The sequence below is a fragment of the Dipodomys merriami genome, unplaced genomic scaffold, assembly GCF_024711535.1.
Source record: "Dipodomys merriami isolate MVZ:Mamm:240054 unplaced genomic scaffold, mDipMer1.0.p SCAF_39, whole genome shotgun sequence".
Lineage (NCBI taxonomy): Eukaryota > Metazoa > Chordata > Mammalia > Rodentia > Heteromyidae > Dipodomys > Dipodomys merriami.
The window spans coordinates 7,282,922-7,295,904 of record NW_027205492.1 but is presented as its reverse complement, the minus strand read 5'-3'; positions in this window follow the sequence as shown (position 1 = coordinate 7,295,904).

Genomic DNA, 12,983 nt, shown 5'->3' with positions numbered 1-12,983 from the left:
GAGGCTGCAACCAGAGCGCATGTGCGAGAGGAGCCGCGGCGGGGGGCGGAGCCAGGGAATGCCCCGGCCCCGCCCAGGATCCAAGAACCAATCGGAACTAGAGTGTTTTGCGCTGACGTCATGAGGATTTTTTTGCCCTTTGACACCTCCAACAGACTTCTCAATCCCGGGGTTTCCAGAGGGGAAGGCGGATCGGGTTTCCGACCGCGGGGCCGTGTCTGGCTGCGGACCGAGCTCAGAACCGCCGCCAGAGGGAACTTCCGGTCCCTCATTAGGCTTCTGTTTTACAGGTAGAAGAGAAATAGCCGGGCTCCGGTGCCTCATGCCTGTCCTCCTGGCTACTCAGGAGGCTGAGATCTCAGGATCGCGGTTCAAAACCAGCCTGGGCAGGAAAGTCCGTGGGACTCTGACCTCCAATAAACCACTGTGGCTCAAGCTGTAGAGCGCTCGCCTTGAGCTGAAGAGCTGAGGGACAGCGCCCAGGCCCCAGTCCAAGGAAAAAAAGAAAAGACAAAAGAAATTTCAAACCGGGCGCCGGTGGCTCACGCCGGTAACCCTAACTACTCAGGAAGCTGAGATCTGAGGGTCACAGTTCGAAGCCAGCCATGAGACTCTCAACTCCAATTAGAGCTGGTGGCCCAAGTGGTAGATCACTATCCTTGAGTGAAAAAGCGCAGGGACAGCAACCAGGCCCCACAACCAACACACAAAAATAGGTAAATAAAAATTCAGCTCTGATAGGCAGAGACTTGGAAAGTAAATGGGTGATCAGGGAAGCCAGGTGATCAGGAATGCCCTTATCAGGACAACGCTGGTCAGCGAGGAGACAGCTGCCTGAAGGTCAGACTGGCAAACTCCCAACTAGATAGGGCCTAGATTGAGCCAGAAAAGCAAACCAGGTGATGTAGCCCTCTAAGTCAGTGCTTAGCCATTCTAGCAGAATATATATATACCATATACATAATATGTAACAATGTAATATAGAATATTATTTGCATAAGTATATATATTTATAGGATAAAGGCTGGTCCTCTACTACTTGAGCCATAGCCCCATTTTCAGCTTTTTTGCTGGTGAATTGGTGAGTCTCAACTCTCCTGCCCACCTGACTTCAAATTGCAATCCTCAATCTCATCCTCCTGATAAACAAGGATTACAGGTGTGAGCCACTGACATCTAGCTCCAAGTTCCTATGTATTTCTGCATAGGAACTTGAAAATGATGTTAGTACTATGCTAAGTGTATGTTCTGTCCACAGGGGACAGTGATCCCCATTTTCTACCCTGGTTCATCTGTTCTCCAGCACATCGAAAACAGCCCTGGTGTGATGTGAGAAAAGTGTCTTTTCTACCAAAGTATATTGCTTCCTGTCAGTCTTGTGAAAATTATTTTTCAGCAAAGTTCCTGCTTTGGCCAAGTGGCTTAGCCCTTGTTGATTACAGTTTCTTTTTTTTTTCTTTTTTATTGTGAAAATACCGTACAGAGGAGTTACAATTACATGGGCAAGATAATGAGTACATTTCTTATCAAGCATTGTTTCCTCCTCCTTTGTTTTCCCTTCCCATTCCTTCCCATCTCTCCCCCCGATATTTCCCTCTCGTCCCCCCCCACCAAAGTTTTAAAGTTCATTTTTCGACATAATGACTTGTACATCTCATTCTTGCAATGGGTCCACCTGTGTCCCTATTTAAAGGATTTGTTTTTTCCCTTCCCCTCCACAAATTATACCAACATCAAATACAATGAAAGCAGGGGTTATATTGTGGGAGATACATTTTCATTATATCCCTTTCCTACTGCACTTTAAGACATCCTATTAAAAGCTCCTTGAAAGCCGGGCGCTGGTGGCTCACGCCTGTAATCCTAGCTACTCAGGAGGCTGAGATCTGAGGATCACGGTTCAAAGCCAGCCCGGGCAGGAGAGACCGTGAGACTCCTATCTCCAATAAACCACCAGAAAACCGGAAGCTGTAGCTCAAGTGGTAGAGTGCTCACCTTGAGCTGAGGAGCTGAGGGACAGTGCCCAGGCCCAGAGTTCAAGCCCCATGACCGACCAAAAAAAAAAAAAAAAAAAAGCTCCTTGAAGCCAGGTGCTAATGCCTCATGCCTGTAATCCTAGCTTCTCAGGAGTCTGAGATCTGATGATTATGGTCTGAAGCTAGAGCCAGGCGCCAGTGGCTCACACCTGTAACCCTAGCTATTCAGGAGGCTGAGATTTGAGGATCCCTGTTCAAAGCCAGCCCAGGCAGGAGCACTCACGAGACTATCTCCAATTAACCACCAGAAAACTGGAAGTGGCACTGTGGATCAAGTGGTAGAGCGCTAGATTTGAGCTGAAGAGCTGAGGGATAGTTCCCATGCCCAGTGTTCAAGACCCATGACTGACCAAAAAAAAAACAAAAAAACTGGAAGTGGTGCTGTAGATCAAGTGGTAGAGTACTAGCCTTAACCACAAAGAGGTTCAGGGACAGCGCCCAGGCCTGGAGTTCAAGCCCTAGGACCAGGAAAAAAAAGAAAAAAAAAACAACACAAAAAAACCACCTTGAATTTTAGTTACATCCTGTTAATTAATCCTTGTCCTTTTTCAGATTGTGAACCTGAGCCCAGCCAATCCAAGCAGAGGGGCAACGCCTGCTGAGTTAGAGATTAAAAGGGAGCAGCCTGTCTACTCTGGGTGCTCACTTGCCAGATTTTAGACAGAGTGAGTGCATCCTTCTGCAGCAGTAAATTTTGCCATGCCCAAGTTCCTTTCAGGTGGTGCCCTTATTTCCTTTTTTTTAATTATTAATTTACTTTGTTATTATAGAGGTGATATACAGAGGGATTACAATTACCTGAGTCAGGTAATGAGTATATTTCATTTTGTACAGTGTCTTCTGTTCCCTCATTCTCTCACAGTCCCTCCCTCCCATCTCTACCCATGAGTTGTGTAGTTCATCTTTATCAATGTCCACTGAGCTCCACTGGTACACTTTTTCACCTGGTGTCCATAATTCTTTTTTTTATTTTTTTATTGTGAAAATACTGTACAGAGGGGTTACAATTACATGGGCAAGATAATGAGTACATTTCTTATCAAGCATTGTAGCCTCCTCCTTTGGTGTCCATAATTCTTATGGGGCACCCCAACAGCCTAAGCCAGCCAGCCTGCCTGCCTGCCTGCCTGCCTGCCTGCCTTCCTTCCTTCCTTCCTTTCTTTCTTTCCTTCCTTCCTTTTTTTTTTTTTTTTTTTTTTTTTTTTTTAATTTTTTTTTATTGTAGAGATACTATACAGAGGGTTACAGTTACATGAGTGAGGTAATGAGTACACTTCCACTTCCTCTTGAACATTGTTACCCCCTCCATTGTTTTCCCCCTACCATCCCCTCCCTCCCTCCCTTCCCCAAGGTTCTTTTTTTTTTTTTTTTTTTTTTTGATCGTGATTAAGTGATTACTTAATTTCCGGAAATTCACAGTATTGTGGAATAATGATGCTCATTTAAAGTCACAAGTTCATTCTAACTTTCCTGGAGCAAATTGTCTATCACAGTCTGTAATATATAACGGTGCTCATATGTTATATACCATATATGTGATCAGCAGCATGGGGATATTTAGTAGTGGTTCAACCAGATGAGTGGGAGTTCTTTGTTTCTTAAGTCCTGTTAGTTTTGTCATATCACCTAACATTTTGGATTCATCATCCACTTATCAGGGAGACCATGTACTGTTTGTCTCTTCGTTCTTGGCTTACCTCGCTCAACATGATTCCTTCTAGCTCCATCCATTTCCCTGCAAATGCCATTATTTTGTCATTTCTAATGGCTGCATAATATTCCATTGTGTATAGATACCACAATTTTTGGATCCATTCATCTGTGGTGGGGCATCTAGGTTGTTTCCATATCCTAGCTATTGCGAACAGTGCTGCAATAAACATGGAGGTGCACGTGTCCTTGTATATTGGTTCCTGTTGTTCAGGGTAGATGCCTAGAAGTGGTATGACTGGGTCGTAAGGGAGGTCAATCTTTAGCTTTCTAAGGACCCTCCAGACTGCTTTCCAAAGTGGTTGTATGAGTGTACATTCCCACCAGCAGTGTAATAGCGTTCCTCGTTCTCCACATCCCCTCCAGCATTTGTCGTTGGCTGATTTGTGGATGTGGGACATTCTGACTGGGGTAAGGTGGTATCTCAGGGTTGTCTTTATTTGCATTTCCTTCACCACCAGGGATGATGAACATTTCCTCATGTGTTTCTTTGCCATTTTTATTTCTTCATTTGAGAAGTCCCTCTTTAGTTCCCTTGCCCATTTAGTAATTGGTGTGTTGGGTTTGGGAGGGATTAGTTTCTTGAGTTCCCTGTATATACAGGATGTTAACCCCTTGTCTGATATATTGCTGGTAAATATTTTTTCCCAATTAGTTGGTTGTCTTTCTAGCTTGGTTGCGATAGCTTTATCTGTGCAGAAGCTTTTTATTTTAAGGTAGTCCCATTTGTCGAGTCTCTCTCCAATTTGTTGTGACCCTGGGACTCTGTTCAGGAAGTTCCTTCCTGTGCCTATTAGTTCAAGTGTCTCTCCTACTCTGTCCTGCAGTAGTTTCAGAGATTCAGGTTTAATGTTAAGGTCTTTAATCCATTTTGAGTTGATGTTGGTGCATGGTGATAGGCTGGGGTCCACTTTTAGTTTTCTGCATGTGGCTGCCCAGTTTTCCCAGCACCAGCGGTTGAAGAGGCTGTGTTTCTTCCATTGTATGTCTTTGGCTCCTTTGTCGAATATCAGCTGGCTGTAGGCCTGTGGATTTATTTCTGGATCTTCTATTCTGTTCCATTGGTCTTCGGGTCTGTTTTTGTGCCAGTACCATGCTGTCTTTGTTATTATAGCTCTGTAGTAGAGTTTGAAGTTCGGCATGGATAGCCCTCCCATATTGTCTTTATCCCCTAGAATTGTTTTGGCTATTCTAGGTCTTTTGTTGTTCCATATGAATTTTTGGACTGTTTTCTGTATTTCAGTGATGTACGTCATTGGGATTTTAATAGGAATTGCGTTGAATTTGTATATTAGTTTTGGAAGTATTACCATCTTTACTATATTAAGTCGGCCTATCCAGGAGCATGGGAGGTCTTTCCATTTCCTAGTGTCTTCTGCAATTTCTTTCTTTAACTTTTTATAGTTCTCATTAAATAGTTCTTTTACATCTTTGGTTAGGTTAATTCCTAAATATTTTATTTTTCGGGAGGTTATTGTGAATGGGGTTGCTCCCTTTATTTCCCTCTCTTCCTGTACATTATCAGTGTATAGGAAGGCAACTGATTTTTGTGGGTTTATTTTGTATCCTGCTATTTTGCCAAAGTGATTTATGATTTCTAAGAGTTTGGGGATGGAGTTTTTGGGATCGTGGAGGTATAGTATCATGTCGTCTGCAAAAAGGGATAGTTTAACTTCTTCTTTTCCTATGAGGATCCCTTTAATATCTTTTTCTTGCCTTATTGCCCTGGCTAAGGGTTCTAGGACTATATTGAAGAGGAGTGGAGACAGTGGGCATCCTTGCCTTGTTCCTGATTTTAGGAGAATTGGTTGTAGCTTTTCCCCATTAAGTATAATATTGGCTATTGGTCTGTCATAAATGGCTTTTATTGTTTTTAGAAATGTTCCTTCTATTCCTATTTTCTCCAGAGCTTTTAGCATGAATGAATGTTGAATTTTGTCAAAGGCCTTTTCTGCATCTGTAGCGATAATCATGTGATTCTTGACCTTGGCTCTGTTGATATGTTGGATTACATTTATTGACTTACGTATGTTAAACCATCCCTGTGTCTCTGGGATGAAGCCTACCTGGTCATAGTGAATTATTTTTTTTATGTGTTTCTGGATTCTGTTAGCTAGAATCTTGTTAAGGATCTTTGCATCTGTGTTCATCAAGGAGATTGGCCTGTAATTCTCCTTTTTGGTTGGGTCTTTGCCTGGTTTGGGGATGAGTGTGATATTGGCTTCGTAGAATGAGTTTGGGATAGCTCCTTCCTTCTCTGTTTCTCTGAAGAGCTTGAGGAGTATGGGTATTAGTTCTTGTTTAAAGGTCTTATAGAATTCTGCTGTGAATCCATCTGGTCCTGGGCTTTTTTTTGTTGGAAGACTTTTGATAGCTTCCTGTATCTCATTATAGGATATTGGCTTATTTAATTGGTTAACTTCTTCTTTGCTCAGTTTGGGCAACTTGTATTTCTCTAAAAATGCATCCATTTCTGCCCGATTTTCTTCCTTTAGAGAGTATAGCTTTTGAAAGTAGTCTGTTAGAATTGTTTGGATATCTTGGGTACGTGTGGTGATGTTTCCCGTGGCATCCCTAATCCTATTAATATGGGTTTCCTCTCTTCTTTTTTTAATTAATCTAGCCAATGGGCCATCAATTTTGTTTATTTTTTCAAAGAACCAGCTTTTTGTTTGGTTTATTTTGGTTATGGTTTTCTGATTTTCTAATTGGTTAATCTCTGCTTTTAATTTGGTTATCTGGCTTCTTCTAGTAGCTTTAGGTTCCATTTTTTCCTGTTTTTCTAGCTGTTTTAATTGCAACATGAGGTTATTTACTTGGTCTGTCTCCATTCTCTTGATGTGGGCGCTGAGGGCAATAAATTTGCCCCTCAGGACTGCTTTTGCTGTGTCCCACAAGTTTCTTTGTGAGGTGTTTTCATTTTCATTGAGTTGTAGGAAGTGCTTTATTTCTTCTCTGATCTCTTCTGTTATCCAGGCATTGTTAAGGAGTGTGCTGTTCAATTTCCATGTATTGGAGAAATTTCTGCGGTATGCTTTGTTATTGAGAGCTAGCTTGATTCCACTGTGGTCAGATAGGATACAGGGGATTATGTCGATCCCTTTGTATTTGCTTAAGTTCCTTGCATGAACTATGATATGGTCTATTTTGGAGAAAGTTCCGTGAGCTGCTGAGAAGAATGTGTACTGTGTTGTTTTAGGGTGAAATACTCGGTAGATGTCAGTTAATTCCGCTTGAAGTATGGCCTCTCTTAATTCGGTAGCTTCTTTGCCAATCCTCTGGTTGGTAGACCTGTCCTTTGGTGAGAGTGGTGTGTTAAAGTCTCCTAGTATTATCGTATTGGGATCTATTTTATTCTGTAAGTTTGAGAGCATTTGTTTGACATATCTGGGTGCACCAATATTTGGGGCATATAAGTTGATGATGGTTATATCCTCCTCTTGGATTGTTCCCTTTATTAATATGTAGTGTCCGTCCTTGTCTTTCTGTACTGATTTTAATGAAAAGTTTATTTTGTCAGATATCAGGATAGCTACACCTGCTTTCTTACTGGGGGCGTTTGATTGGTAGATCCTTTTCCACCCCTTCACTCTGAGTTTGTTTGTATGTTTGGCTGAGAGGTGGGTCTCCTGAAGGCAACAGATGGATGGGTCTTGTTTTCTTATCCAGTCCTCAGTTCGTTTTCTTTTAATTGGCGAATTCAGCCCATTTATATTAAGAGAAAGTATAGAGAGATGCATTGTTGTCCCTGCCATTCCGTTTTCCTAAGTTTTTCTTTTTTCCTTTCCTCCTGTGCTTGCTCAGTTAGACTTTGAGTAACGCCTGTTTGGGGCAGGCCCCAGTTCCTGGCTGCTTTCTTCAGGTTGTGTCCCCCCTCTTAGAATTCTTTGTAATGCTGGCTTAATGTTTATGTATTCATTTAGTTTTTCTTTGCTATTAAAAGTTTTCAGTTCTCCATCAAATGTGAATGCTAGCTTTGCCGGGTAGATCAGTCTGGGTTGGCAGTTATTGGCTCTCAGGGCTCGTATGGTGCTTTCCCAGGCTTTTCTTGCATTCATTGTTTGTGTGGAGAGATCTGCAGTAATTCTTATTTTTTTCCCATTGTAGTATAGCTCCTTCTTCATTTTTGCTGCATGCAGGATTGTTTCCTTATTATTCAGATCTATCATTTTTACTATAATGTGTCTAGAAGTGTTTCTCCTGGGGTCTTGCTTGTTGGGTGTTCGATAAGCTTTTGTGATGTAGTTAAGATGGTCGTTTTTGAGGTGGGGAAAATTTTCATTGATTATCTTGTTAAATAGGTGTTGCATTCCCTTGCTCTGGAATTCCTCACCTTCGTCCACTCCAATTATGCGAAGGTTAAATTTTTTAGCATTATCTGCTTGCTCTTGAATATCCCTTTGGTTTAATTTGAGTAATTTTTCCATATCTGTCACTTTTTGGTCCAGTTGGTGTATTCTGTCTTCTGTATCTGACACTCGACCTTCCATTTCATTCACTCTGTTGACAGTGGCTTCTATTGTGGTTTGCATGGAGGAAATGGATCCCTTTATGGATTCAATGTTGGTTCTCAGAGTACTGATCTCACCTCTCAATGAGGTATGCATTACCTCTAATTTGGCGTTTATCTCACTTCTTATTGAGGTTTGTGCAGCTTCTATTTTTGCATGCATCTCTTGTTTGATACCCTGTATCTCTTTGGATAGTTCATCCTTGTGCTCTTTCAATTTCTGATAAATTTCTCGCTTTATTTCTTGAGTCATTGCCTCCAGCAACCCTTGGAAGTAGCCTTTGTCTTCCATTCCTGCTTTGCTCCCACTGGGGCTCTCCCCTGTGTGGCTGCTGGCTTTTGAGGTGAGCTTGCTGTCCTGGGTGGTAGTAAACCTTGTGATTTTTCTCTGTGATTTTCGCATGGAGGTTCAGGAGACTGCTCTTCAATTTTGTTTTGGTGTGTCTGTCTTTGCTTGGTTGCTGATTCTGTATTGGTAGAGAGAGTCTGTGCCTGATCTGGGTTCTGTTGGGAGCCTATTTCCAGCTGCTATTCTGACTTACTTAGGATTCTCAGCTCTCTGCTGTAGATTGCTGACAGTTCCCGCCTTTGGAAGGGTTGAGCAGCCTAGACTGCTTGTGTTTGCTCCTACGGGTGCTCTTGTGAAGAACAGATGCTCTGGATGCACTCTCCCAAATGCTGGAGTCTGCTATGGGCTCCTGATGTGTTTTTGTTTATTTGTTTTGGGCTGGTTGTGGGCTTGAACTCTAGGTTTGGGTGCTGTCCCTCAGCTTTTCAGCTCAAGGCTGGCACCCTACCGTTTGAGCCACAGCACCACTTCTGACCCTTTTTGCTTTTGTGATGCTGAGGAATCAGATCCAGGGCCTCATACATCCAAGACTATCACTCTATTGCTGAGCCGCCTTAACAGTCTGAGCTCCTGCTTACTATCAGGTGCTGGCAGCCTGTGTTGCCCAATTCCCAGTCTAGGGTATATGGGTGGAGTTTTGGTGGGGTTTGGGCTTCTCTTGTCCTGGGCCTCCAGGTCTTTTGTTGTCACAGGCGTGCTTCCCGGGGGAGTGTTGTTTCCTGGTTTTCTCCCCTCTGTTGAGGCGTATGCTCAGCTTTTTACTTCAATTGGGAGGAGTTGGTTGTGTTGTTCAGGTGCCGGATCCCCGGGCTTGGTTCCGGCCCCAGCCTGGAGCGCGCTTGTTAGGCCTGTGCTGATGTGTATACCCCCTAGGTTATACAGCCTGGGGGACACAGTTCAAATTTCTTCTACTGTTGGTAGTCTTGACCCAGGGGCGCTGTTCCTGGCTTGGGCATTTAAGCTCCCTTCCAGGGGTGCTCTTGCTCTAGCCTGGCCAGCTGAGTGTGCTCCACGGGCTGGTGGAGCTCTCAAACAGTTCCCAGTTTTAGTGGGTCCTGTGGTCCGGGTGCTGGGGTAGGGAGTCTAGGTCAGGGTCTGGGGATTCCCTCCAGCTCTGGTCTCCCTTGAGGGATACACTTCCCCTGTGGGGTACTCACCCTGGAGCTGGTTGTTTCTGTGTGGTGTAGGTCGTCAGTTGTTGTTGCAATCCGGGCTGGGTTGGGCGGTGGTGGCTCTGTGTGATTCTTTTCTGTCTCTGCCTCTGTCGAAGCTGTTGGGTCAAGAGTGTCCACGCTCAGGCAGCTTCTTCTCGGTACCTCTGGGGCCCAAGTGACCCCGCCGGGTTGTTGCGATCGTGATCGGGCGGGCGGGTGGTCTGCAGACAGGACCCTTTGTCGCGCCGAGCCGCTTTGGCGGGATGGAACCTCTCTGCTCGGGTGGAGAGTGCTGGATCGTTGCGATCGCGATCCGGCGGGCCGGGTGGTCTGCCGCAGGTCCTTTTGTCACTCTGCTGATGCCGAGCGACTTTGGCGGGATGGAGCCTCTCTGCTCGGGTGGAGAGTGAGGGGTGGGGGTGGGATCCTCGTGGAGACTCCCGGCTGGTAGGTTTCTCTGTTCCTGGTGATCTGCTGTTCTGCAAACCAGTACCAGATGTTCTGAAAGTGGCCCCCTGTGTCTCTGCTGTTTCTCTGGGGCTCCCACAGCCCCCGCCGGGCCGGCTGGCCGGCGGCTTGGCGCGCTGCCGCGCGGCCAGTAAAGGTTGGGGGAGGGGTCTTCGCTTTTCTCTGTTTTGAAATTCTTTTCCTCTTTCTTTTTTGTTATTCTCCGCCTCTGGTTTTTCTCTGAGTGTTCGTCTTTTTGTTGTTGTCGGTCTCTTGGGGAGATTAAGCGTTGGAACTCGAACTCTCTTTTTGGTTGGAGAGAGCTGTGGCGTTTCCCTACTGCCCCGTCGCCATCTTGGTCTGCTCTCCTTCCTTCCTTTTTATCGGTCGTGGGGCTTGAACTCTGGGCTTGGGCCCTATCCCTCAGCTCTTCAGCTCAAGGCGAGCGCTCTACAGCTTGAGCCACAGCACCACTTCCGGTTTTCTAGTGGTTTATTGGAGATAAGAATCTCACGGACTTTCCTGCCAAGGCTGGCTTTTAACCGTGATCCTCAGATCTCAGCCTCCTGAGTAGCTAGGATTACAGGCGTGAGCCACCAGCGCCTGGCTAGCCTGAGCCATTTCTAACAGTGAGATCCCTCCCTGGGCGAGACTTTTTTTTTTTTTTTTTTTTGTCGGTCGTGGGGCTTGAACTCTGGGCCTGGGCGCTGTCCCTCAGCTCTTCAGCTCAAGGCGAGCGCTCTACCACTTGAGCTACAGCGCCACTTCCGGTTTTCTGGTGGTTTATTGGAGATAGGAGTCTCACGGTCTCTCCTGCCCCGGCTGGCTTTGAACCGTGATCCTCAGATCTCAGCCTCCTGAGTAGCTAGGATTACAGGTGTGAGCCACCAGCGCCCGGCTGGGGGAATCATTCTTGCAGTGGAAGAGTGGGCCTGGAAGGGGAACTGGTGTGCTAGGCAATGTTTAAGAATGGGCTCCAGAGCTTCACTGCAGGGCTGGGAACCCCATGGGGTTCTCAGGACTCTGTTTCAGTAATTTGGTGGAGGACAAATCAGAGAGAAAAGCAAGCAGTGTAATAGTGATGAGTGGCTTTCCATGAAGTATTTGTGGATGGAATCCAGTGAAGTGTCTGAGAAAAGTGTCTTTTCTATCAAAGTGTGTCACTTTCTGGGAATTAAAAAAAAATAATATCCTATTCTGCTTCTGTTAAGACATCCTGTTATAAACAAGTTTATTTTTAGTTACAACCTGTTCCTGTTAAGACATCCTATTTTTTTTTTTTTAAAGTTTTTACTCTCTTTAAAGTAGCCAATCATGAGCTAGGTTGTGAACCTGAGCTTACCCAATTAGAGCAGAGGGGCAGAGCCTGCTGCATTAGGGATAAAAAGGGATTAGTTCACCTGTTGTGTGTGCTTGCTCACCAGTATTTTGGCCAATGGTGTACCCATTCTGTGCAGAAATTGCTTTGAGACTGTTCTTTGTTTTTCATGTCTTCACTTGACTCCAGTGTTTCTTGGAGAGCATTTTTATAACATGTCTCATCCCAGGCTGTCTGGAACTTGAGAGTCTCCTGCCTCATTTTTTCAAGTACTGGGATTATAGGTGTGCACCACCACAGCAGTTAATAAGTGGCATTGAACAAGATTGATTTGGCCGTTCTTTACCAGTAATCCAAGTATATTCTCCCTCATAAAATAGACAAGCGGAAGTATTTATTTTAAAAATAGGTAAGGGAAGGGATGGAGGGTGAGAATGTTGATCATAAACTGCTTTGTAAAATGGCAACTCCCATGTACAACTATTTCATGGTAAAAATATGTATACATATGTGTGTGTGTGTGTGTGAAGGCTAAAGAATGCTGAAAGTGTTTCTCACAGACCTGCCCATGACCAGGCTGATAGAGCCTTGTCAGAAGCAATAAAGTGACTTAATTCCAGGGTTCCTCAGCCTGAGTACCATGACACTTGGGGCCTGGGAAATTCCTCATCATGGGGCTGTTTCGGCAGCATTTCTGGCCTCTCCCCACTAAGGTACCAATGGCCACTCTCACCCTCTTTGTGACAATAAGGAATGTCCTCAGACACTGCCAGATGGGCCATCTACTCCCTTGAGGCAGAACTGAGTATCTGGTTGGCAGCAGTTGAAGAGCATTGCTGTGGACCAAACCCTGATCCTATGTGATCTGGATACAATGGCTCTGGTAACCTTCCCCAAGAGGAAGGCTGCCTATTGTAGAAGTCCCATGGGACTTAAAGACTGGCACTACAAAGAGGACAGTCCAGCAGTTTCAGCAGTGGGTAGTTAAGACTTCACAGCTGTAGAGTATTTCAGAAAGAATGGGTTGGGAATCCTGAGGCGCAAATTGCAGCCTGATTGAACCATCTTCCTATGCAAGCAAGGTGAGAATGCCTTGGAACACCTCACAAGCAATGGCACCCAGCTGGCTCTGTAGCTGGTCTACCCCAGCACCTCACCTCCAGACAGTAGATATTTCTTCTGTCCTCTTATGAACCAAAGCCAATTCATTAATAGCACCAAATGGATTGATTCAGAGATATGTAACAATCTAGTCATGACTGAGTTTCTCCCCACTTTCATTTAGAGAGAAGAGAGACTTATAAAAATGGCCAGGTGCTAGTGGTTCACACTTGTAAATCCTAGCTACTCAAGAGGCTGAGATCTTGAGGATCACTGTTTCAAGTCAGAACAGGCAGGAAAGTCCATGAGACTATATCTCCAGTTAATCCCAAGAAAACCAGAAGTGGTGCTGGTCGCT